Here is a 24,389-nt window from a genome sequence, read left to right as displayed (position 1 = left end):
CAATATAATATGAGAGCAAAATATTACTCTATTGAACAATTATTTCTTCTCATTTTGGATCAGGTATGTAGGCTATGGATTACATCATTATTTTAAAAATCAAGAGACTACTTTTGTTTAAGTTAAATTGAAAAAACAAAATCATAATTTCCTTAAACTTGGAAGACTTATGGAATTCAGATACAAATGAGACCGTCAAAGCTTGGACCTCTCTTTGTGAGTGACTGTTTTTAGGAAAAGAGATAGCCATGCTTATCACAAGGAAACAAACAGCCTAGTAAAGCCTTTATTTTAAAGATCACAGGGTAAAGTTAGCAGGACAAGAAGCTTAATGATAATGTACATTTCCCCCACTCCCATCCCATGTATGTTTAATACACAGATGCAATTGTTACAGTAAATCACGTAAGGACATGACAATTATTTCCAGTTCAAAAGACAGCAGAAGCTATTGTTTCTCAGACACACCTTCTGATAATGTAACAAATGCTGAGCTTCTATTATTGAGTCACAACTGCCATAAACAATTGTCTCTAAAACAATATGCTACTTCGGGTGAGTATAACAAGACTTGTTCACTGGTGGAACTGTAACATTTGTTGGGCTTCACATACACCATATTATTGAAGATGATAGATAAGGATCCTGGACAAGGATTAGAAACTTACAGCTGTTATTAGAAACACAGAATAGTAAGGTGGCTTTTTACGTGTAGGAATAAACTGCTCCATTAAGACAAAGCAATCCTTTCAGTGATGGGGGGGACCGGGGAAGAAAAACCACTACTGTTGTCTTTCATGGTCCTCCTCAGGTTGATCCGAAGTGGGTTGATGTAGTCCCCTTCCCCCTCCCAATAACTAAATAGCTTTTGTAACCAAATCAACTTGTCACTTGCTGACTTTATGTTATATTTGCTTCTAATTAAATCCCACATATAGGTACTTTCTGTCAAAAATGGTCTGGATTCAAATATCAAGTATTTGGCACATTAATGTACAGAAAGACATTCTGATTTTTGTTACTACTAATGCTTCTTATCAGTTACATTCCTGCAACTGAGCTGTCTGACATTGTGCTTCTGTCCTATAGTTTTGCATTACAGCGTCTTTTCATTTCCACTGTCATCTAATGCTTCTATACAAATATACAAATATCTTCTAATCTCTTAAATCCATCATCAAGCTACCTAGTTTATGTAACCAAATAATCCCATCACTTCTAAGGCTCACCCACTTTGCATTTGCTCTACCCACTCAGTATCTGTATTTACCATGTTTTGTTTTACAGTAGCAGCAGCCATCCCACAGCCAGCTCTGCACTACTTTCCTCTTTCTCAGTGTGCTGATATCCACTGACTACAGTAGATTAGAAGCACAGATCTCAAACGCTTTCTGTATGCATCTGTTTACAGAACCAAGGCCACTGATTTTAAAGATTGGAGACACAAAAATTTGTGCAATCACATTGAGCTCTCTGAAGGCTGAGCTCTGCCTGGACAAGCAGGACAGTAACTAAAATAAGTGATAAAACTCAAGTGAATTTCTTAACTAACGCACCCCATCCCTCCCCCAAAAGCACAAACCATTTGAAAAATGGTTTAGCCATGTAAAGACATGAGAACTAGCTGACAGTTACATTAGATATAGATCACTTACTCAAGGCCCTAACGTTGTCAGAATTGTTCATGATGAGTGGTTCATTGCTTCACAAATTTTCCCCTTCAATTTCAATCAGTTGCTCAATGATCAAGTTAAATGGTATGCAATAAATATGAACTATAGTGGGTAAAACCTGTAGGTATAACTGTTCTAGAGTAACAATAGAGGTACTTTTTGCCTTCAAATAATTTTAAGAAATTTTCCTAATGCTTATGTGCTCTGTAATCAAATTATGAGACTCTCAGACAGAATGACTTGCTAGTACATAAATTTAATAAAATTCTGCCCCCTTCTGATGTACCTACCATACAAACAGGCTACAGATTAGTCCATTAAGGCCTTATACTGGCATTGCTTTTCAAACATGCAGTCCAGACTGGCTCAAAACACTTGATGAGCTCCCACAGCTCAAACTGACCTCAATACAGGGATAAATTTTTCATCTCAGGTTTGGTCACCGTGTCAGTACACCATTTCATAAAATGTTACCCCAAATTGTTCCTTTTTGTATAAAGGCAACTTGGACTAAGCATTTTTTTTTCCTGATAGCCAAAGTACCTTCAGAAGTGAGATATTCTGTCTCACTTCATCCTCACAAAATATTCAGTGTAAGGTAAATAAGGTAAAACCATGTTAATTAAAAAAAGAAATATAGCAGCTTCAGTCTTCATCTAGTTCCTATGGTCTTTTCCCAGTCTTGATTCTATCTATATAGCCCCTGAATATATTTTGTAACAGCCCTGAGGCTATTCTATGTTTTATTCTGACAATTATTATCCTTAAGAAAAAACAGCACAGTGAACAGACCCATGCCCACCCTGGAGTCCAATATTTTTTGTAATTCTGTCCAAGTTCCGTGTTCTGTAATAGCTTTCCATTTGAAAACATGACAGATAACCACGATTGTTAAGAACCAATTTTAGCACAGTTGGCAAGCATCTCCAGTTTAACAGAAAAGTGTTCAGCATTTATGCAACACTTTTTTCTATCAAAAGATCTCCAATAATGATCGGTGTTTAACCCTTATGTGTCACTAATGTTCCCATCAACTTTAATGGTCCATCTTCTATACTGAGCCATAGTGATGTAAAAAAGAGCAACTTTACTCAGATCAGTTTCTGAAAGCACTAATTTAGTGACAGAATTGAAGCAGGATATAGAACCCATTTCTGATATTTGATAAATAAGCAAATAAGAGATTAGGGATATTTTCAAAAGATACCAAGAAGATACCAAAGGTCTTCCCTAGAATATTATCGGGTGTATTTCTAAAGGCATTTCCATCATAACTGATAGCTATGCAGATTTCCGTTTCTCACCACAGTCAGTCATATTGCAAATAGCATCATTATTGGCTCAGTAGAACTTAGACTGAGGAAATAAATTCATTTCACAGATGTTACTCAGAATTCATGACCAAGCTGTCCCAAATCCCAATCCTGGACTGGAAATAAAGATCTCTGTAGCTCATAACAAGCCCTTGTACCAGCCCATCATTCATAAGAAAAACATCAGATTGTCTTTGATTTTTGATTTTGGCATTTTCTCATAAAGATTTACACTGTAACAAAGAGCCAGTATTAAAAATATCATCATTTGGTAAAAGTATTAATGAAGAATAATAGATTAGTTCCTGAAATGCCGCTGCTAGGCCAGTGGTAGATTTAACATAAATCTCAATAGAATCTATTTTCATCTAAAAAGCCATACATATTTTAGTCCATTCAGTAATTATAAAGCAATATTCAAGCCCTCTGTTCCTCATGATAAACTGCACTGTTTCTATTTACTGTTTAGCTGACCAAAACCTTTCCAAAAGAAGTCTTCAATTAGTTGCTGAACAAGAACGCAGTGTTGGATAAGCATGTTAATATTTGGCCAGCTCAAGGTTTGTCCAAATATTCCTGCCAGGAAGAAATTTTTTCCTGGAAGGTCACAGAAAACTGTCTTAAAACAGAACAGCAAATAAAATTTAATAGAAAATTCTACATTAAGCTATGGGTCTGCAAAATTAACCCCCACTCCTTCCATTCTATATATAAACAAAAGGATTTTATGCAGTGTCTTCTTCAATGAAACATACTAAAGAAACTTCATTAATTTCTTCAATTTTAACTTCTTTCATTTACTTTAATTTCTTTAATTACTTTCTTTACTGAAACAAATTAATGAGTCTTCCATCTATTCAGTATCACAGCATGGGTTCATAAAGAAACAGGACACAGTTCAGAAAGATAAATTACAATGTCTGAGCCTTCAAAAAAATAGCGTCAAAGACAATATCCCATAGACGTATCTAATTCTAATACTATTAAGTTCAGAGGGTTTTGCTTATTTCATCTTTTGCCTGAATAATGTCTGATAGTATGGTCCTCATACAAAGAAAAGAATAGTTAGACTGGGGGGGGGAATCTTGAAAAAGTCCACAATCCAGGAAAAAATATCTGGATCTGGTGGCTCAAAGAACATCAAGAATTTATGATGTCAGTGGCTCTGAAGATTAAATTCTTCATTTGAATACATTTAATCGTATTTTCAGATATGCAGGGGAACTTTCATAATTTAATAAAGGTCATACTAATTTTTTTATTTAGAAAATAATATGTGCAAAACCTCTATGACCCAAGGCAAAGATACAAAACTAAAGTGACTGATTTCATGAAGCATGGTATATAGCATTATATCATTTAGCACACTAAAGCTATTAAAACTAATTTCAAGACTTTATATTGACTACAGAGAATACACAAGTTCTCCCTCTTGCATGTTTTAACTTTAGCAATTAAGAAAATAGCTATTTGATTCAAAAAATACATGGTATCTTCAGCTCCTACCCATGTCAGCAGAAGCTACAGATGTCTCTGAATCTTGAATTAATTCTGATTAGAAGTTTAAAATATGCTTATTGATGTCTAAATTTTGTACAGTGTACATAAATTTACCATCCAAGCAGAGCCATAAATATGTGCTATGATTTATGAAACAGGGATTTTGCACATTATATTAAGACATCCTTTTTTATCTTCAGTGATACATAAACAGATATCATTAGCACATAACACAAAGTATATTTAAATATCATTAGCAACAAAGGCCAATACATTTATATACTCTCAGTCCTTGGCACTAACATTTAACTACTGTTTTTCTGAGTGAAGTATGAACATTTTAATGTGTGTCATTTGATATGACAAAAGATACTACCTTGCAAACAAAACAAATTTCCCTTCAGAAACCTTACTGCCTTTTATATCATAGGCTATCACAGCTGTAAACAAGGTAACTTATTACAGCAAGATGCACATTTGCCAGTCTGACACCTCTGTCCTCTATTCATTCATTCCAGACGTTCTCTGCACCATCATCAGCATCAAGCACCCTGTGGTGTGAAGAGCGGGGTGTGACATGTTGGCATGTGAAAGTCAGAAGGCTGACTCTCCAAGAGAGAGGGCGTAAGATGAAGACAACGCACATCAGAAAAAGAAGGTGGATTTTTTTAGTCAAATATAAGGTGGAGCATCCACAACCATTTTTTCCCCAAAGCAACTGGGCTTTCTGTTAGTCCAGAAACACACTGTGCTGGGGTGTTTGCTACATAAATTCTATCAACCTTGAAGGCATCTGCTGTTCCATGTCAGTGGAAGGTGCCAAAAAAAAAAAAAAAAAGTAAGGCAAGGCAATCCATTCATTGTAAAGCTTCCAAAACATATCACCACAAAGCAGAAGCTACAGATGTCTCTGAATCTTGAATTAATTCTGATTAGAAGTTTAAAATATGCTTATTGATGTCTAAATTTTGTACAGTGTACATAAATTTACCATCCAAGCAAGAGCCATAATATGTGCTATGATTTATGAAACAGGGATTTTGCACATTATATTAAGACATCCTTTTTTATCTTCAGTGATACATAAACAGATATCATTAGCACATAACACAAAGTATATTTAAATATCATTAGCAACAAAGGCCAATACATTTATATACTCTCAGTCCTTGGCACTAACATTTAACTACTGTTTTTCTGAGTGAAGTATGAACATTTTAATGTGTGTCATTTGATATGACAAAAGATACTACCTTGCAAACAAAACAAATTTCCCTTCAGAAACCTTACTGCCTTTTATATCATAGGCTATCACAGCTGTAAACAAGGTAACTTATTACAGCAAGATGCACATTTGCCAGTCTGACACCTCTGTCCTCTATTCATTCATTCCAGACGTTCTCTGCACCATCATCAGCATCAAGCACCCTGTGGTGTGAAGAGCGGGGTGTGACATGTTGGCATGTGAAAGTCAGAAGGCTGACTCTCCAAGAGAGAGGGCGTAAGATGAAGACAACGCACATCAGAAAAAGAAGGTGGATTTTTTTAGTCAAATATAAGGTGGAGCATCCACAACCATTTTTTCCCCAAAGCAACTGGGCTTTCTGTTAGTCCAGAAACACACTGTGCTGGGGTGTTTGCTACATAAATTCTATCAACCTTGAAGGCATCTGCTGTTCCATGTCAGTGGAAGGTGCCAAAAAAAAAAAAAAAAGTAAGGCAAGGCAATCCATTCATTGTAAAGCTTCCAAAACATATCACCACAAAACCATGGTGTATTCACAAAACTTCTATTTTGGATGTTTGGAAAACAGATAAAAATTGAAAAAGTTTATTTCATAGAATCTTTGAGAAAATGCACTGAGCTACAACTGCATTCACATTCACCTAGCAAAATGAACAACAAAAATTCTGGATAGAAACTATGAAAATAAGGCTAAAGTAAAAGTCAGGAGCATAACAGGAAGTCCAGCTCAATCAGATGCCAAATTATGCTTGTTTTAATTCTACTGCCCATTCGCATGAGCATTTTTGTGAAGTGTTATTCATCTACTGATTGCATTCTTGGTTTAGATTGTTAATTTTATCGATGCCGAATTCAGCCAGCTAACCTTTACTATTTATTTTTAATAGGTTTGATGCAATACATTTTTATTGCTAAGTATTGATTAAAGCCTCTGCCTCCACTCATTTTGATTGCCTCATGTAATTAGGAAGTCTAATAAGAGTATGAAGTACAAATAACATTTTACATGTGCATGTAGACCTGTAAATGACCTTTACAAATCGAATATACTTCAAAATACACCTGCCCTTGAGGTAAAGGACAGCAAATAAACAGGAAGCCAGTACACCTCTCAAGGCATAAAAAAAGGAAGATTCTATAAAGTGCTGTGAAGAGCACGGTATCTTCAAGGTCTGGACAGAATAGAACGGATTCCCATGAATCAAGTCTAACCCGCCCTGCCTAATGTAGAAAGCTAAGTTTATACCATTTAAGAGGATATACTCCTAATATTTTAAACCACAATTTGAAGTTTTTTAAGCAATGCAGCAATTCCAAAAACTCCAATCCTACCCAAAGCTGTAAGATGCGGGTGGGTAGTCACAAAGCTACACTGAAGGAGTCATGGGTTTATGTAAGTGCCGTAACACAACCACAGAAAGACAAGAGCAAAGTCAGGGCTGAGGGCTTTCAAACAGGCAGAGAAGATTTGCCATAACTGATCAGACTGTTTATTCATGTGAGCCAACATCCTGTCGGCAGCAACTGCCAACACTTGTTGACTCAGCTGGGAGTATAAAGAAGAGGAATATCTGATGAAATTTTTTTCCATATCTTCTGAAAACTAAAGATCATGTTTGTCACAGATAGAATCTCGTTTGCTATATAATCTCCCAAGTGACATTATAACAACATTTAATGACATTTGACTTTTATGGAATGGCTGATTAGACTAATTACAAGTGCTAAGAAGAGAACTTGGAAATATATTCGATGAATAGATGCAGCATCTGTTTCCAGATAAAGCATTTTTATTCCCAAAAAATTGTTCAATTCATTTTATAAAGTCTGAGAAATCAGGTTTGGAAAGCACCAAGCAGGCCCATTTTCCTTCTCTTGCCTGGGGCAGGATGCATTACTCATTTACTGTACTGTACTATGTTTTCTAGCCCTGTCTCATTTTAAACACAACTTCAAAGATATGAAGCATCCCACACTTCCCTTGGGAAACTACTCCAAAATAGTAGAGGTTTATTTCTGGCATTTAATATAATCTCTCCTCCTCAGCTTCATCCCATTACACTCACTCTGTCACCTTCTAACAGAGTTTGAAAATAAGCAGACACAGATTTTCTGGAATCTTGTTTAAGTTTTGGACACTGTCATCCATATTCTGAGAAAAACATGTTATGCCACCCCAAGCCTATCCCAACTTATTTCTAAAATGCCACCCTCAAAGCCACACAGCCAGACTTACAGCCACTTTCCTCTCTCAAGGAACTTCAGTGAAAAAGGAAATTAACAGCTTTCTTCTATAGCCATGGATGGGAATGGCTATAGAAACATGATCACAGTCAAGACATTTCTCCATAGCCCTTCATCAGTCCCAAGCAAATTCACCTACTAGAGACCTCTGCTGATCCGTAACAGTGGAGGAAAAGTTAGTGTCTATTTCTCACATCAAAATGAAGTATCCTGCTGTATCAGTAAAGTTGGTTTTCCAAAGGAAATCTGATATATCATGTATTCTATGACACAAATTCATTTGACAATGGTGTCCAATCATAATAAGAAAATAATTCAATGAAACAAAGGTGAAACAGGTTATGAGGAGATCTGCTGCATACCAATAGCTGAGGTTTCCAGCTCCCTGCCTGCATAGTTGCTGCATATTGTACTGCATGTTATATAGCAGAAATTCTGCTTTTTACATCTGATGGACAAGAAAATGGTATTGCTCTCTCCAGATTGCAAGTACAAGTGAAATCAGGAGATAAAAGAAGAGTTACAATGACCCAATGATGGGGAGGATTTATAAGAACTTATTCCACCATATAACTTACCCAAAATGCCATCTTTAAAGCAGCATGCAGGCTCTAGGATACCTTTCTCCACTGTGCAAATACTTATGGAAAACAGAAATGAAAAGCTCTTTAATATGTAACTGTTCTATAAGCTCCTGATGTGCCACAGGGAGAACCTACATGCTTCTGCTCTATTTGTTTGATAACTGCATACCTTAAAGGGGATTTGAAGGCACTTTAGTGCACTAAGAGTTGCACAAAAACCTACAGTAATACGCATCATTTATTTACAAAAACTACAAAACCATCAGATAAATTAACAACAGTTAGTAGGGGCTAAACAGCCTGTATATAACCTGGTCCAAAGTAAAAATCATTGTATTGTTGCCCATGGAGCAACTAGGAAGGAGATTATGGTCTGAGATTATCTTCTTCCTCCTTAGGGAAAAAAAAAAGGGTCTATCACACTTCTTCACCATGTGTGTGGTGTCTGACCTGCTGCTGTAACTACAGTGTGAAGCATGCAGGCAGCGAGGTGTCATCAAGGTTCTCTGCCATCTCCATTCCTTTCCCTTCCTACTACTGAGGAGGCATCAGAGATAGCAGAATAGGAAAATATGATAAAAGTGCAATTATTCCAAAACAAAAAGGATTTTTTATTTCAAAGTAGTGCATATGTGATGCACTATTTCCTATCTGCCTCAACAGGTTTTTATAGCTCTGCAATTGTATAGTTTTGGGTAGTAGTACAGAAGGATTCCAAGCTTTTAAAGCTCTATTAGTGCCATAACTTGTGCATACAGGCATATTTCTCCTGCTACCTTGAAACTAATTGTAAACAAACTCATATTAAAACATACAATGTAACTCACCTACAATCTCTTTTGGGAATAGTTCTTACCAGCTGCTTGTACCATTACATTGATTACATCCCTATACATGCATTTTCTCCACAAAAAGTCTTTGATTTAAAAAAACAAAACAAAAAAACCCCCTCAAACTACCAAGCCTTTTAGCCAGAGAGAGCTTAATGTCTTATTCTATTAATAGTCCTGGTCTAGGAAACGAGGCAGATACATTCATGTATCTGGTACATATCTAGCTATTTTTTCATTATGTCTCTTCTTCTGCTCCTCCTCCCCTTCAGCTTGGTGAGCTTTTCATTTAGCCATTTTCCTTATTGTTTTCACTTTAATGATTATGAATAGCAAGTAAATGAATGACAGACACAATGAAACTCAAAGCAACGTGCAATAGTAATGCCTATGCTACAATTAAGGTGAAGCTTGGCAGCTAGTGGGTGAAAAATTTACATAGTCAGGGGACTTACATGCATTACATTCAGTGAAACCAATCCCACCAGGGAAGGAGGAGGACCAAAAAGAGGAGGAAGGTACTACCTCTGGGTTTGCCTATTGCCTTCTCATTATCTTCCTCAGTAACACAGGATCATATTCCTTACCTTACAGCCAAAATCTCCACATGTTCATGGGGGAGTGCTGGTGGCATTCTTAGTGCATGTAACACCCTTACTGAAGGCAAGGAAGGGCTCTTACTTTTTCTAGGGTCTTCAAAAGAGAACAGCAAGCCAAGAACATCCAACTTTGAATTAAACTTTCAAACTGACTATTCAATTTCCAAATGAGGAGCACGCAGGCATGTTAAATCAAGCACAACATGTCTTGTAGTCTTTAATCAGAATATAATGCACGGTTTTACCTATTGTAAGCAAAGACATTACCAATAGCATTCAGTTATATCAGTCCTTCTAAAAGTCAACACAAAACAAATTCTTTAAGGTATAATGTGAATGAGAACATTAGAGGAATAAAATAGTCCCCCATTCACTTCTGAGTTTACAGAAGTTGTCTACATAAGGATTCTGAAAATACAGCTGCACCCTGCCTCTTATCAAGTCTCGTCATTTCAAGAATTTCAAACATAATTTACTTCACTACTACATTCATTCTGAAAGAATATCAGATATATCCTTGCAATAGCAGAGCATCTAACAAATTCCAAATTAAGCATTTTCTGAACGTATTTTTAGTTGTGGTGCTGTTACACCCACAATTGTCTAGCAGAAAGCAAAATGCATGTTTTCCTAGTAGTTGTATACTAGCTAAAACTAAAAGCATGCAGATTGCTAAAACCTTGATAACTTCACTTTTTTCAACATTCATGCCACTAAAGCTTTTCTAGTTACACGGTAGCATTACATACAAATAAGTTGAAGTGATTAGCATAGGTACAATCAACTGACTTTGCAATGGAGTTCAACTTTATTTTCTTTTAGTTCTTTTTGTATGAATCTGAAAGATGATGCTTCAGTTGCCCTCAAACTGAATATAGCTGGAAGAATAGTATCCTGTGTTCCAGCAATTGTTTCACTTACATTTTGATACCCTCTGTACCTTGCAGGGGTCATTTGTGCTATCACAGCATCTCTATTTTCTCACTTTCCTCTCTATAGCCGTTCTTTTATTGCCATCTTCATTCCCTTCAGTACATTCTCTTCTGCGTCTCCTGCTGCCTCTATGAGTCTGCATAGAAGTACTGACTCTTGATGACTGCTCTCACTGCATGGCAAGTTGTTTGTTTGTTTGTTTTTTAATTCCCTGCAGTGCAAGCTCCAAGTATACAGTTTACCCAATGATTTCTATTTGGTTAAGTCTAGGAATTGTCTTCCGCATCTCCGTGCTCTGCTTGATGTCTAGTTCTGGTAGTCAGACATGCTTTTTCTCTACATGCTCTTTGCACTTTGGGACTCTGCTCTTCTAGTTTCCGTCAATGCTTTCTTACTTTTTCATGATTTCTCCCTGCGATCAGTGCCTTATATATACAACTGTTCTGGTTTCTGCTTCTACCCTCTCTACTGAACTGAAAAGTGGATGCCATCCATTTTAACAGCGCTACCTATCTCCACTACTACCAATCTCTGCTGCTGACTACTTCCAGATCAACACCAAAGACAAGAATACTGAATTGAAAGATCTCTGGCTATCATATCCAAGGAGCCATAATATAATACTTTCTTCTAAAACAGATCAAGCTCCATCCTAAAAGTAGTTAGGGTTTCTTGGCACTACTGGTCTTATTATAGAAGTGTTCCAGATCTTCACATCTCTGAATTTCAAAGTTTTAAATCACATCACATTACATCTACTTAATTAATTCCAAATAAAACAATATTTTCTATTATTATTAAAAAAACCCTGTAGATGGTTTGAAGTTGCTTAAGTTGCTGTCCCCATAGACACAAAAAAAAGACTACAAAGAGATAATTTAATGAAATTTAATCATAGGAAAATTAACTAACAAAATAGGCAACTCGAGCCATCCTTCTACCATATCATGCTGTAAACTTTAGAAAAATCAGTGTCCTCATTTGACCTAGCTGGAGTAACAACCCAGCCAAGTTCAGGGAATAAGACCCTTACACAAACAAACTGAATCTGAATATAAACTCACCAAAAAATAGTAAGAGAATGACAAAGTGAGTTTCTTAATTTGGCAGATCTCAAGTATGGACCTAGATGGTCAGCTATTTGCAAAGGACACTCTTCTGTTATGGCCCTTATGTAACTTCTATGGCCATGCAGATAACAGCTTCCATATATAAAGTCTTTTGAATACCCATAAGCTGAAAGCATTGATGTCCTCTCTGAGTCTTGAAAAGGAGGTATGTAACCTTTAAGTAGAGTTCTCTTATTATCTAGCATTTTTAAGTTTCCTTGGAAACTATAAGACATGCCTACAGGAACAGAGCGTAACTACTTGGGTTTGGTGGCCTTTACTGTTTAGTTTTACCACACTGCATGTTTAAGTGAAAATATAATAGGCTACAACAGAAAAATATATTAATGGAAATCTGTCGCATACAAATGGGAGCAAAGGGAATCTAGCTTTGAGCTATAAATACATAAAGGTCCCAAGGGTATATATGCAAGCAAAAATGCAGCAGCTAGTAGCTGACATAATGACATTTTCCTGAGACAGGATATAAATTCCATAAAGTAAGAGAATAAAGAGAAAAATAACAAAGCAGCACATCATGAATCCTTTGCATTGGGCAGAAGAGTAACAGACAAAACTTGCATAAAGGGTGTAGGGTTTGATATCACTTTCCCTAATGGAAATTATTTCCAATTAATATCTCTTTACCACAATGAAACTAGCATGATGAGATCTATAAAAAGGTTTTCTCTGTCTGAAGCATGGCCTTTTAAATTTTGTCAGCACTACCACTGAGATCAGAATAAACTCAAAAGGAATGACTGTAAATTTTCAGAATCATTATGGAGTCAGAGGAAGGACTGGTACCAGATTTGGGGTGAACTGATGGCCCAGCTAAACTTTTAAATAATTAAAAAAAAAAAAAAAATCAAAGGAAGTGAAAACTGACAAAATTAAGAATTGTGTAACTTTCAAATGAATCTGTTGTCTGACTTTTCCATTGCTTTTATTCTTCAATATTTTATTTTTTCTCCAAAAGAACAGCACAGAGCCTAGCGGTTGCAGTAACTTCCTCTGACACACAAGATTATGATCCAATAGGGGATTGTTTCAAGGGTTACAGCTGTGCACATATGACGTTTCTGGATTAACAAAGGCAAACAAAATAATTCCGTTACCTACAGGTACTAAACAGAGGCAGGAAGTTAACTACATCAGCGATAGTTTTTAAGTGTGAGATAGTGTGATAGCACTAAGCAGGAGTAAGATCTTTCTTATATGAAAGGAGATGAAAAAGGGTACTGTCAAAAAAATAATAAAAATCAAGCAAAAGATGACTGCCCAACCTTTTTTTCCAGAAAGACACACTGACTTTATATGCAGCACCTTCAAAAATACACATGAAAGTGATTAAATGATATGGCTGCCTGTAATGCCTAAGAAATGTATCTAACATGTCATAAGGTCCCTTATAATTTAAAGTTCCCCTATACATGGTAACTTTGATACTAGTTTCTAATACAGAAGCACTTTCTTCACATAACATTCTTAAACTGGACTGTTTTGGGAAGGATTAGGTGTACAGAAATGGAAGCTGTGTTTCCAAATTTCTGAGATGTTTTCGTTCTCTAGATCTACTACTCAGGGGACAATCTTAAGAAAAAGTTACCACCTGTTAAGTATTTTTACTTAATCTTGCCATTCCCACTGGTTTTCCATTGCATTTTCATGCCTCCTTGTTTAAAGTATACCTGCATGCAGAAATACAAATATGCTCAGAAATACAAATATGCTCAGGACTACTTTGAAAGATCAAGCTCTAAGTGAATATGGTATTTGAAAGCTTGCTCATACCTATCCTTGACATATTCTGTGAATTCTTTGAGGCATGATTATGGGCTGTGATATATTTATCTGAAATACACTGGTACAGGCACTTAGTACTGATAAAATAATACTGACAAAGTAAAAGTCGTACCATGTAATGAAAACAGTATTAAGAGGGAAATTTTAAAATAATCAGAGACAAGCATATACTGCCTGCAAAAGACTAAGGAACTTCTCAAAGGTAAAAAGCTTTACTGACATGGAAAAAAAAGAAAAAGACTTAATGCAATTTTACAATCTCCAATGGTTTAAACTCAAAATTTAGAGCATAAGTTGGAAGATCAACCAGCAAGTCTTTTATGGGAAAGTCTTCTCTGGCAAAACACCTCCTGGAGGCTAACAAGCACTTAAGGACTTCCAGCAATCTGTCTACAGGTTTTGTCAAATCAATGGGTCTGGACTGAGAAACATAGAGACAGGTCTGTTCCAGTGTTTTTGCAGCCTTTGATGTGAAATTCATAGCCAGGCTGAAGGCCCAGAAAGACTCAGTTATCAACCATCTAAAATTCACACGCTCAACTTGGAACTCTCTGTGTTCCCCAGAGATTGGGCTGATTTCCCTTAAGTGTACACCCAGATAGTCATGGCAATGAAGTATTAAAGAATATATCCCAAGTAGAATTAGACACACATCAAAAACATTGCAAAATTTCAAACTGAAGAACTGCATGCTGATGCACTGAGTCAGGCTATGTGCACTTGGGGGCACTCTGACAGAACTACAGAATGACTCAGGGCAGAAGGGACCTCGGGAGGTCTTGTGGCCAGCCTCTAGCTCACAGCAGGGTCAGCTGTAAGATCAGACCAGGTTGTTCAGGGCTTTATCCAATCAAGCCTTGAGAAACTCCCATGATGGAGACCGCACCGCCTCTGTGGGCAGGCTGCTCCAATGCTTAGCTTTCCTTGTGGTGAACCTTATGAGCAGTCAGAACTGCTCTTATTTCTATTTATGCCCGTTCAGTCATATCCTCCCAGCCTCCATCTTAAATACATGGTTTTAAAGAATTCATCTCCATGCAAAGTTTACCTTTGCATTTTAAAATACAATACTTCACACAGTGTACAAACCTGTATGCTGAAACATATGCCTTGAGTACAGAATAATTTCCCCCTTAATATCTAATACTGATCCTAGGTCTTGTGGATCAGCTGGTAGATTATCTGAACCGCTGCCAGAGGGTTCCAGTCTAGTTTCTGCTTAGGTCACGTATTTTCCCCAAGAAACAGCTAGATGCTAATGCCAAGAGATGAGCTAGCGTCACATACAAAGTGCTCCAAAGACAAGTTAAATCACTTAGTAACTTTCAGGATAATAGAAGCAAGAGCAGAGGGAGATATTTTTCATTCAAAAATTGCTTCATGGAGTAATGATTATCTAATTTTATTAATGTCCCTATACACATGGATAGTGCCTTTTCTCCCTTATCCTGTTTCTTTATGTATAACGTTGTGATATTTTACCATCCTTTTAGAATTCTGACACAGATGACACTGATGCAAATTATGCATCTCAATAAGATTATGCTGCTGAAATTGAGATAACTGATACACAAATGTTTTTTTCTTTTCCCACAACTAATTAAAATTCCAGGGTTTAAGTAACTGTTATCATGTCCAGAGACAGAGATAAATAGGTGAATACATAGAAAGCTCTGTATAACATATGCATGGAATAACTTTAGAAGACAAGAGAGGGCAGAGTTAATAGTTGTTCTCAAATTGGTAACAAACCTAAAATGCCAGCAGTGCTTTGCCTCTGCACCTAGCACATCCTTTTATTTATGCATCTGTAGCCTATAAAAGAAAAGCTAATTTTAACATCTACTCAAGGAGAAATTTTTAAATTTCTTCAAAAGAGCTTTTAGAATACTAAACAGGCCTATACATGGAGATTTGATTTGAAGGAAATTTTCTGTTCTTTCACTATTCTGAAGTATTAATGTATTTAACTTGAAACATGTACATACATTATATCTCAGAGTAATTATATGATTATAGACATCTCAAGCCCACAGACTCTTTGTGCACAAATAGTCCTAGTTTATAAATAAAGATAAGAATATGGGTAGGAATCTGACAGCTGGGACTTCAGAGAAAAGCATTTGTGAATTAGCATGCGATTTTCAAAAAGTCTTAAGCTATGTTCAAATAAAGCAGCTATAAGTTCAGATGCTGAGCCAAACTTTATCCAATGTCTCTTTGTCTAAAAAAGCCAAACAAACACTTACCATATAAGCATGCTGAACATTAGTTAACTTCTTCCTTTGTGGAAGAGTAGCTGCACAGAAATAAAAGGGAAAGAACCATCTTCACTTTCAAAACACACCCATCAGTTAAGCAAACTTCCTAAAATATTCAGGACTTGATTCCCATCTCCTCCTCTGGAGTTTGAATAAATTCAGAAATTACACCCTTTCATGAATGTTTTTGCATCTTTCTTTTCCTTTCAGCAGTAGGATGCAAGTGAAGACTATATATTGGTTTAGTTAAAAAGCCAAAGCACAGTTAAAACAAGCACGTTTTCCTTTAACATCTGAATTGTCAACGTGTAAAATGAAGGTATTTTGCTTGTAGAATCCCCATAAGTAATTTTTTTTGTTAAGAAACCGTTCTCTTGCATCATATTACAAAGGGTCAAGATGGAAACCACCAGTGTAATATTTATTTGTGCACAAGTTCCTTTAGGGAAAAAAAACAAAACAAGAATTAAACCCAAACAAGATTAGTTTTCAATGAAGTAGCTGAAGACAAAGTAAGTAAATTAGTTTGGGGATTTACCTGTCACTAGTGGAGAGTGTTCTCACAGAAATCAAATCAGAAGACTGAAATATTAGGAGAGCAGACACATTCCCCTTCAATTTGCTGTTTTATCAATCACAGTTTTCAAGTTGTTTTTCTATACTAGTTTAAACTTAAGGAATAAGATGGCAACCGCTGTAATAACCCCTGTGGAACACAAGGTGTAGTAGGGAAATTTTATTCCCTACTAATGGCAATGTCCTGAGAAACGTGTTCTAGAAGCAAATCTGTTCTTTGATTAATATTATAACTCATCATACAGTCTGCCACAGACGCTCGTGTTGTTTTTCTCCACGTTGACAGTCACAAAGAAATTGCTTCCTACTACATTAGACAGTTTAAAAAGGGGGTACAGGGTCATATTGATCTTGCAAGACAGAAATAAAAGACAGATTTCCCCATTATGATATTTTTGTTCAAAATTATATAGGAAATACCAGCAACAAAAAGCAATTCCCAGTATATGTTTAAAAAAAAAGGAAATTAAATTACATGAATTTATAGGTTAAGATAACTTTTTTCTAGGTGAAGATAATAAACACATGCAACTTCACTTACTTGCTTATCAACAGAAGAAAACAATTTTACTCGGACTCAGCCACACATCAATGTGTGAAAGCATTTGTGATGGATGACATTGTATCGCATTTTCAATTGCGCTCCTAGTATACTGTCCAAAAGATAAATCCACTTATTCTTTCCTTTACATGTTTGCGTAAGAAGAAAGTATAGCAAGATTAAAAATCCAATAAAACATGAAGTAATGTCTTAAAAGAAGGAATTCAAATCTGTTTATTATTTTGGAATAGGCTGTATGCAAACATTTTCATTCTTTAGGGCAATTCCTATAAATTATTTTGTTCAAGTAGTTGGATTCTACTGACTACAAACTAGTAGTAGTTTGTACTACTAGTACTACTAGTACTACTAGTACTACTAGTAGTAGGCAGTAGATCTAATGTTACAGCACACAAAGGAGTAATGCTATTTACTATTTACATATATTTGAGCATACATCTGAAACTGTTATACCACAGAGTATATAATTTTTCATAGATCCTGATGCATTGAGATTTCTAGAAAAAGGGACAATTTAAGATAAAATCTGTACCAAGACAGAGGAAGTAATACTCCCATTTTTGTACTTTTTAACCTTTAGAATAAAAAAAGTCCAGAGCTATAGCAGGTGACAGCCATCCCAAAAAGAGACACATCATTCCATCTCCTCTTTCAAAAATCAGCCAGCATTGGTCTAAGGAAGAGCTGTTAAATGGACTTTTTGGTTATTTTTTGCTCTCCTCCCTTGACTCCTGAATCTCCAAGCCACCTTTTCTCAGTCACAGTAGATGACCCTCTGCCCTCACTCCACTACTATCTGTTAGCAACAATACTACATCAGAGAGTTTTATATTATTCAGCTATTTTTTATTAGGCCATACCACCTACAACATATTTACTGTTATATTTTGGATTTCTCCCATATGCATCTGATGGGACTAGGATGTTCCCTTTCATACAGACTAGTTTCACCATGTATCTTGGACTGCTAAAATCATTCAACCAGGGGGTTTTTTTTGCACTATTTCAGTGCAAAGCTCTGCTGTAAACCATTGTCACACAAATGCTTGCAACTCCTAGCCACAACACCTTTCAAGAAATATGCTCCTAGTTAATAAGACCATCCAAATCAAGATTTTCATCTGGCTTACAGCTTTACTGCTAGTGCTTCATAGGGCAGCAATCCAGAACTCCAGCGTCAATGACTCTCCAAGACTAAGGATACATTATTACAAAGATGGAAAAATTGAAGTCCCAATATTAGTTCATATATCCCAAAGCACACAGGCATCCAAAACACCCATCAGGGATGTTATAGAACATAGTCTGAATTTTGGAGGAGTAGGCAAATACATTTTTCAGTAGCAAATACATTTTTCAGATGGAAGATGAAGGCTACACTGAATAATCATGTATCTTTGTGGCACAGATGGTAACATATCTTAATATCTATCAGGTAGTTTACTTAAAAATTAATCCAGAAGTCATTCACAGTTAAACAATCCTAGATCTCAACACAGTAAGACTTTTCCCACCCCATCTAGCTAATTGGTGTTGTAACTGCTGCAGCACTTTGTTCTTATGATGGCTTCAGCTTACACTAAAAAAGCAAACAAGGTCAAAAGCACAATATCTAACCATTACCACAAAATTAAAACGTAAGATGAACACAAGGGAGAACATAGGGAGCCAAAACAGAGGCAGGCTTCAATTAGGTGAATATCTCAGCAGCACAAAGTAAGGTGACTCCAAGCCTCTTTGCATCACTCTCCTGGCAAAATGGCTGGCTTATGTCTCCCTCTTCACAGCATAAACACATTCTTCCCAATATGTCTCTGAAAATTCAAGTTCCTGAGCAATTAGCTTTAAAAGTACTGCCTGTCTATACAATGTAACTTTCTATAAAGCAAAACACACTTTTTAAAAATTATTTGAGAAGTATAAAGCAAATCAAGTATGTTTTCTCTCTGCCAGGTAGTCATAAGACATTGATGGTACTTAGCTTGAAGCCAGGCTTAATCCATGTAAAACATTTTGCTTCATTTATCTTTTTGCAACTATGTACTACTGCACTGTAGTGTCTTGCAAGGAAGAGTATCTATAGTAAAAGCTGGCATTTTGGTATAAAAGCCCAGCCCGTTAGACACACATACATTCCATTAAAGGCGCTGTTCAAATACTTTCTTTCCTCTGTATGTACAGTTTATCTGCATTAAAAGTTGTCTTAGTGTCAAAGCTGTATCAAAGCCTAACCAGAATTATAACCTGACCCTTGTTCCGTGTCAGAAAACATTCTAGACTCACATGCAGAAAAGTACAACTACACATCTTTGCTAGAATGGCCCTGGTAATCTGTACAAGTAAAGTAACCTCAGAACTGGAGTGATTATTTGCATTCACACTCCAGAGAGCCAAATTGTAACTTTGTATCTCCAGATCCTTTATATCCTATTTTCAGGAAAAGGGAAATCACAGATTTATATATGAAGAGCCATGAACTGATCACTAAAAGCTGTTATTTGTAAGGTCTTGACAGGAACAATCTCTCTCTTTTACTGGAGCACAGCAATGACAGTGACTCTTAAAAGTCCCATGGCAAGCGAGTTTGGGCATGGAAGCTGCTACTTTTAGAAGAGCAGAAGAAAAGATGAAGGAAGCCATCTGAATGCCAGACTTCCTGCTAGAAAACTATTGGTTCTGTGAGAAACTCTTTCCTCTCTTCATTTTACTTTTCAGTATTACCAGACACATACCTTTATAGGCTAACACAAAAAGCGGCAAAGAATGTCAACACTGACACTGCATTTTCTACATTCCCTACGCTAACTCAGTACTGGAAAGATCAAGCGTGTTCTGAAGGCTCTGCAAAATTTCATCCTCCTCCAGAACATCAGAGGTAGTCCAGAGAAGGTGCTGTATGAGCATTTTGCAGAAAACAATGCACAGAAGTGGAAAGACTGGAAAACCAAGGCATGACCTGTTTGTATAACATCACTTCCTTGGAACTGTGCATCAGGGAAATAAGTAGAAAGGCTTGGCTGAACCTCAGCATAAAATTTAGTTATGATCACAAAAGGGAAAAAGGCACACTCTCAGTGATGCAGCAGCTCCTCAGAAGGCACCACTTGGCAGCTGACACAAGTGGGAAATAGCTCTGTATAAACTGCTTACGTTAAGGGGCGAGAACACAGTGGTAGGGACTGAGCTGTACTGTTGGTCCATTATTCAGGCAGATCCCAGGACGTAAGAAAAGATCCTAAGTCTCACTCGACATTCCCCAGCACTATTAGGGATAACTATCCCAGCAATCTGTTGATGATGCAGCAGCCAGATCAGTCCATCAGAGAGAACTGGAAGCCCTGCCTGGCACCACAGAATTTTTTAGCAATTAGGATGTACTTGAGATAACAAGATTAATGGCATGCGAGGTCACAGAAGCACAGTCCACATCACTTTTCCTGGTAGCCTACAATAACTCCTAAAGAGAGTGAATCTGAGGACAGGGTGTCCAGACTGCCTCCAGGAATACACAGGAACATTCCAAGTAAGCTACCTGCACCAAACCTCCTAAGGCCAAGACAATGTAGCTGTTTATGGAATTTGTCCCCAAGAAAACCACCACGAAGGCTTTAAGAAAGGAATGTAAATACAGACCTGTTGTACCAACTTTTCTCCACGATCTGATGCCTTCAATGGTACAAAACATTAGCAAGTAGGAACAACCTGGGCACAAGCATTATATTTTCTGTCAGTTCTAAAGCAGGTCAGTGAGGTTAGGGTCTTTCAAGCTCTGTTATCTTTCTTCTTCTATAAGAATAGTATAATAGGCATAAAGAAGATTCCAAGTGGAATTCTAAACCCCCAGATTCTCCTTTCCAAAACAGGAACTCTTGAAAAGCAGCCAGCTGATACAACTGCAGTTTTTAAGGGCAAGAAGCATTTTGGCAGTCCAAGAGCTTGCATGCAGAATTACAGCCAAGTCAATGTTTACACGCAGGTTATAAAAATCAAACTAAAGTGTGGCAATAGGCTAGCCACCACAGTGAGAAGAATTGCACAGGAACACACTCATAAGTTGCTTGCCAAACTAATTTCCAGAAAATCACCATATTCTCAACTCTTCCCCCAGCCCCCAAAAGCTTACAGAACACCAGCTTTCTCTGTGCTAACTGTTATATGAACTGGTCCATTGATTTTGTATTTGATTTCTACAATCCCCTGCTGAAAAACTCTTTCAATAATAAATCCAGTTTCATGACAGACTTGAAGTGATCTGAAATTGACTGCAAAACACAAGCAAACTTTCATTGCCCTGAAAAAAGAGGTATGATTATCTTAAGTATGCCTTTTGCATTAGTGTTAAAGAAACTGAAGGCCTGAACTAATTTAGAGTAATTTAAGACATATAGCATAAGGGCCCTTCTTTAGGAAGATTCTCCTCATCCACAAGTGCACTGAACTTTGTATGTTTTCTGTCACAATTTGATTACACACAGTCAGGTACCCTGTACACTCTGGCATGCAGTAATCCATCAACTGCAGAACTATGACCCAATCTTTCTTGCATTTAGCATGTGATTGGAATTCTTGCAGCGTCATGAGAGAGAGATTTGGGTGCCCTCCCGTATCTCTCTCAGATTTCATTTTGAAAATTACTTACTGTGTTGAAATGCATGCATAAGCCTAGTAGCCTGAGATGAAAAGAGAAGTGCCTTCCTAGGAATACCCTTACAAATGAAATCCAATTCTCACTGCTGCTCATCAGTGACCAACAGGGTTGCACATGACATTTCATACTATAGCAGCTGCTTTGCACTTCAAGCAGCCTTGAGCTCTGCAGTTGCAAGATTCTGTTTATTGTAAGGGATATTAATGTTATGTCATTAATATGACTCCTTAGCTATTATAAGAAAGGCATCTATAGGTCTTTGAAAATCTCCCTCAAAGTCATTGTATACAGGTAGTTAATTGTTCCTATTGCAAAATGTAAATCATTATTACAAGCTGAGAACCCATCTAAAATAAAACATCCTTAATAATCCTCACTGGAAGCACAATTACAAGCCTATTAAAACCCTTCATGGCTATTGAAAATGCCTTTTTTTTTTCTGCAGATTTTTTTCAGTGAAGTACACAAACTGTCCAATCTTCTGCAGATGTGCCAACTAAGAGCAGCCTCCTCCTCCTCAGGGTCTGAACTTTTCCTCTGAAGTCTGTTTGATCTCTCCTACTCCATCAGAATCACAAACTGGTATCTATATCTAAGCAATTTATCTGCTATCTATATCTTACCATTTTACCCAGTGAATATTCAGTGTAAAATACATAAACAAGTTTTGGAGAAAGGACTAGAAACCAGGCCTGCTCTCTTCCAGGTAAGTGCTTTCATCACTGGGATATTGGTTCAGGCATCCTTTCCTCTCTAGCCCATGCAATCCTGCCCTTTTTTCTGCACCGAGACAGAGCTTTAACAGGATCAACGAGTCTTACCTCACCCCTGAATACCAATACCACCCAAGAAAGGCATGCTACCTGGTAAGGAGACTTTTCTGGAAGCTTGAGAAACATATCTGAAATTCATCAAGGCTTGAGGTAAAAAAAAGCAATTGCATCAGGTTTCACATACATAAGACCATGGCAGGTGTGAAGACATGGGCTTTTCCATACTCTTTCAGGATCATCAATGGAATGGACAGCTAGTCCTTTCTACCCCTGTTCCAGCATCTATCAATTCTACTTCTGTCTCCTGACATAGTTCTCTCTCATCTTGTAATCTGCTATGGACTGAGTATGCAACTTCTATGTTTTTTCACAATTTTTGCCTAACCAACTCCAATTCCTGAATTTTAGCCCCAGCACGAAATCATTCACCAACTCCACCAGGACCTTTCCCCCAAGACTAACCTCAAAATATCCTCCCAGGAAAACAGGGAAAGCGTACCATAACACTGGAGAGAAAAGCAAACAGGACATATGTGCATTACAGGAGATAAAATAAGATGCCAAAGACTTCTGTGGGCATAGATAGCCTATCTTCTGCTCTGAATAATTAAACATAAATGTGATGCTCTCCTCATGCCTGATCCAGATCAAATTTGTGGTTAAGTGATCTAGCAGTGCACAAATCCATTATTTATTTCTGTGAAACCATTTGTGGCTTGAGTTATTTTATGTATCTAGCCTTAGAAGTTGAGTACAGATCCCATTAAAAAACAAAGGAAATACTTTATTGACTGTAGTAAATTCTGAGAGAAAAAAGAAATCATATAAGAATAAAAATGTTTGAAAATACTGGAGAGTTCATGTTTAAAGCTGATTATTCAGCTTGAAATTAAGAATTTTTTAAAATGAAAATACATATCAATGCAACCAACTCTAACTGGCTCTTTTGCCCAAAACCAATTCTAATTCCTAATAATTCCAACATATTCGGTAATTATAGCCATTTAAAAGAGTATATTTTATACCCTCCTATGATTTAAAAAAAACAGAGAATGATAGGCACAGAACTCTGTTCTGACTTCTACACTCAGTTAAGACATACATTTGTCTAAAATGAACTGAAGTAGAAAAGTCTTCTGATGGAAAAGGTATTAACATTAACACTATAAGTATATGAATCCAATATCCAGCTTTGCCACCAAGTTCCCCTGTGACCCTGTTCTCTCCATCTGTGCAAGAAGAATCTTTTTCTTTCAAATGTTCTGTCTAGTTAGACTTCATGCTCTTCCAGATATGGTCTAACCATTAGTCCTGTGCCACACAGAGCAGGACCCTGGCTCTTAGAGGACTTGTTGAGTGCTACCAGAATACATTAGAAGTCATGTATTCTTTATGTATCTAGGCAGTACACTTCTAAAGCTCCCCCTAATAATTAAAAACTAATTAGGAAATATATGCCAAAAGGCATGCATTCTGCTTGCTGATATGCAAGCTAAGCCATTTAAAGTAAATACATTTTCTAAGAAGGTTCCTTCTACATCATGGTCTTTGACACAGGAAAGGTAGTAAAACATATGTCCTGATTTCAGCTGGGATACAGTTAATTTTCATCCTAGTAGCTAGTATATGCAACTATACTAGTAATGACATACAATATTACTTTTCATTACAATTTTATTATTATTATTGTTGTTGTTATTTTATTTCAATTATTAAACTGTTCTTATCTCAA

This window comes from Aptenodytes forsteri, unplaced genomic scaffold, assembly GCF_000699145.1.
Source record: "Aptenodytes forsteri isolate BGI_AS27 unplaced genomic scaffold, ASM69914v1 Scaffold8, whole genome shotgun sequence".
Taxonomy (NCBI): domain Eukaryota; kingdom Metazoa; phylum Chordata; class Aves; order Sphenisciformes; family Spheniscidae; genus Aptenodytes; species Aptenodytes forsteri.
This window is presented reverse-complemented; position numbering follows the sequence as displayed.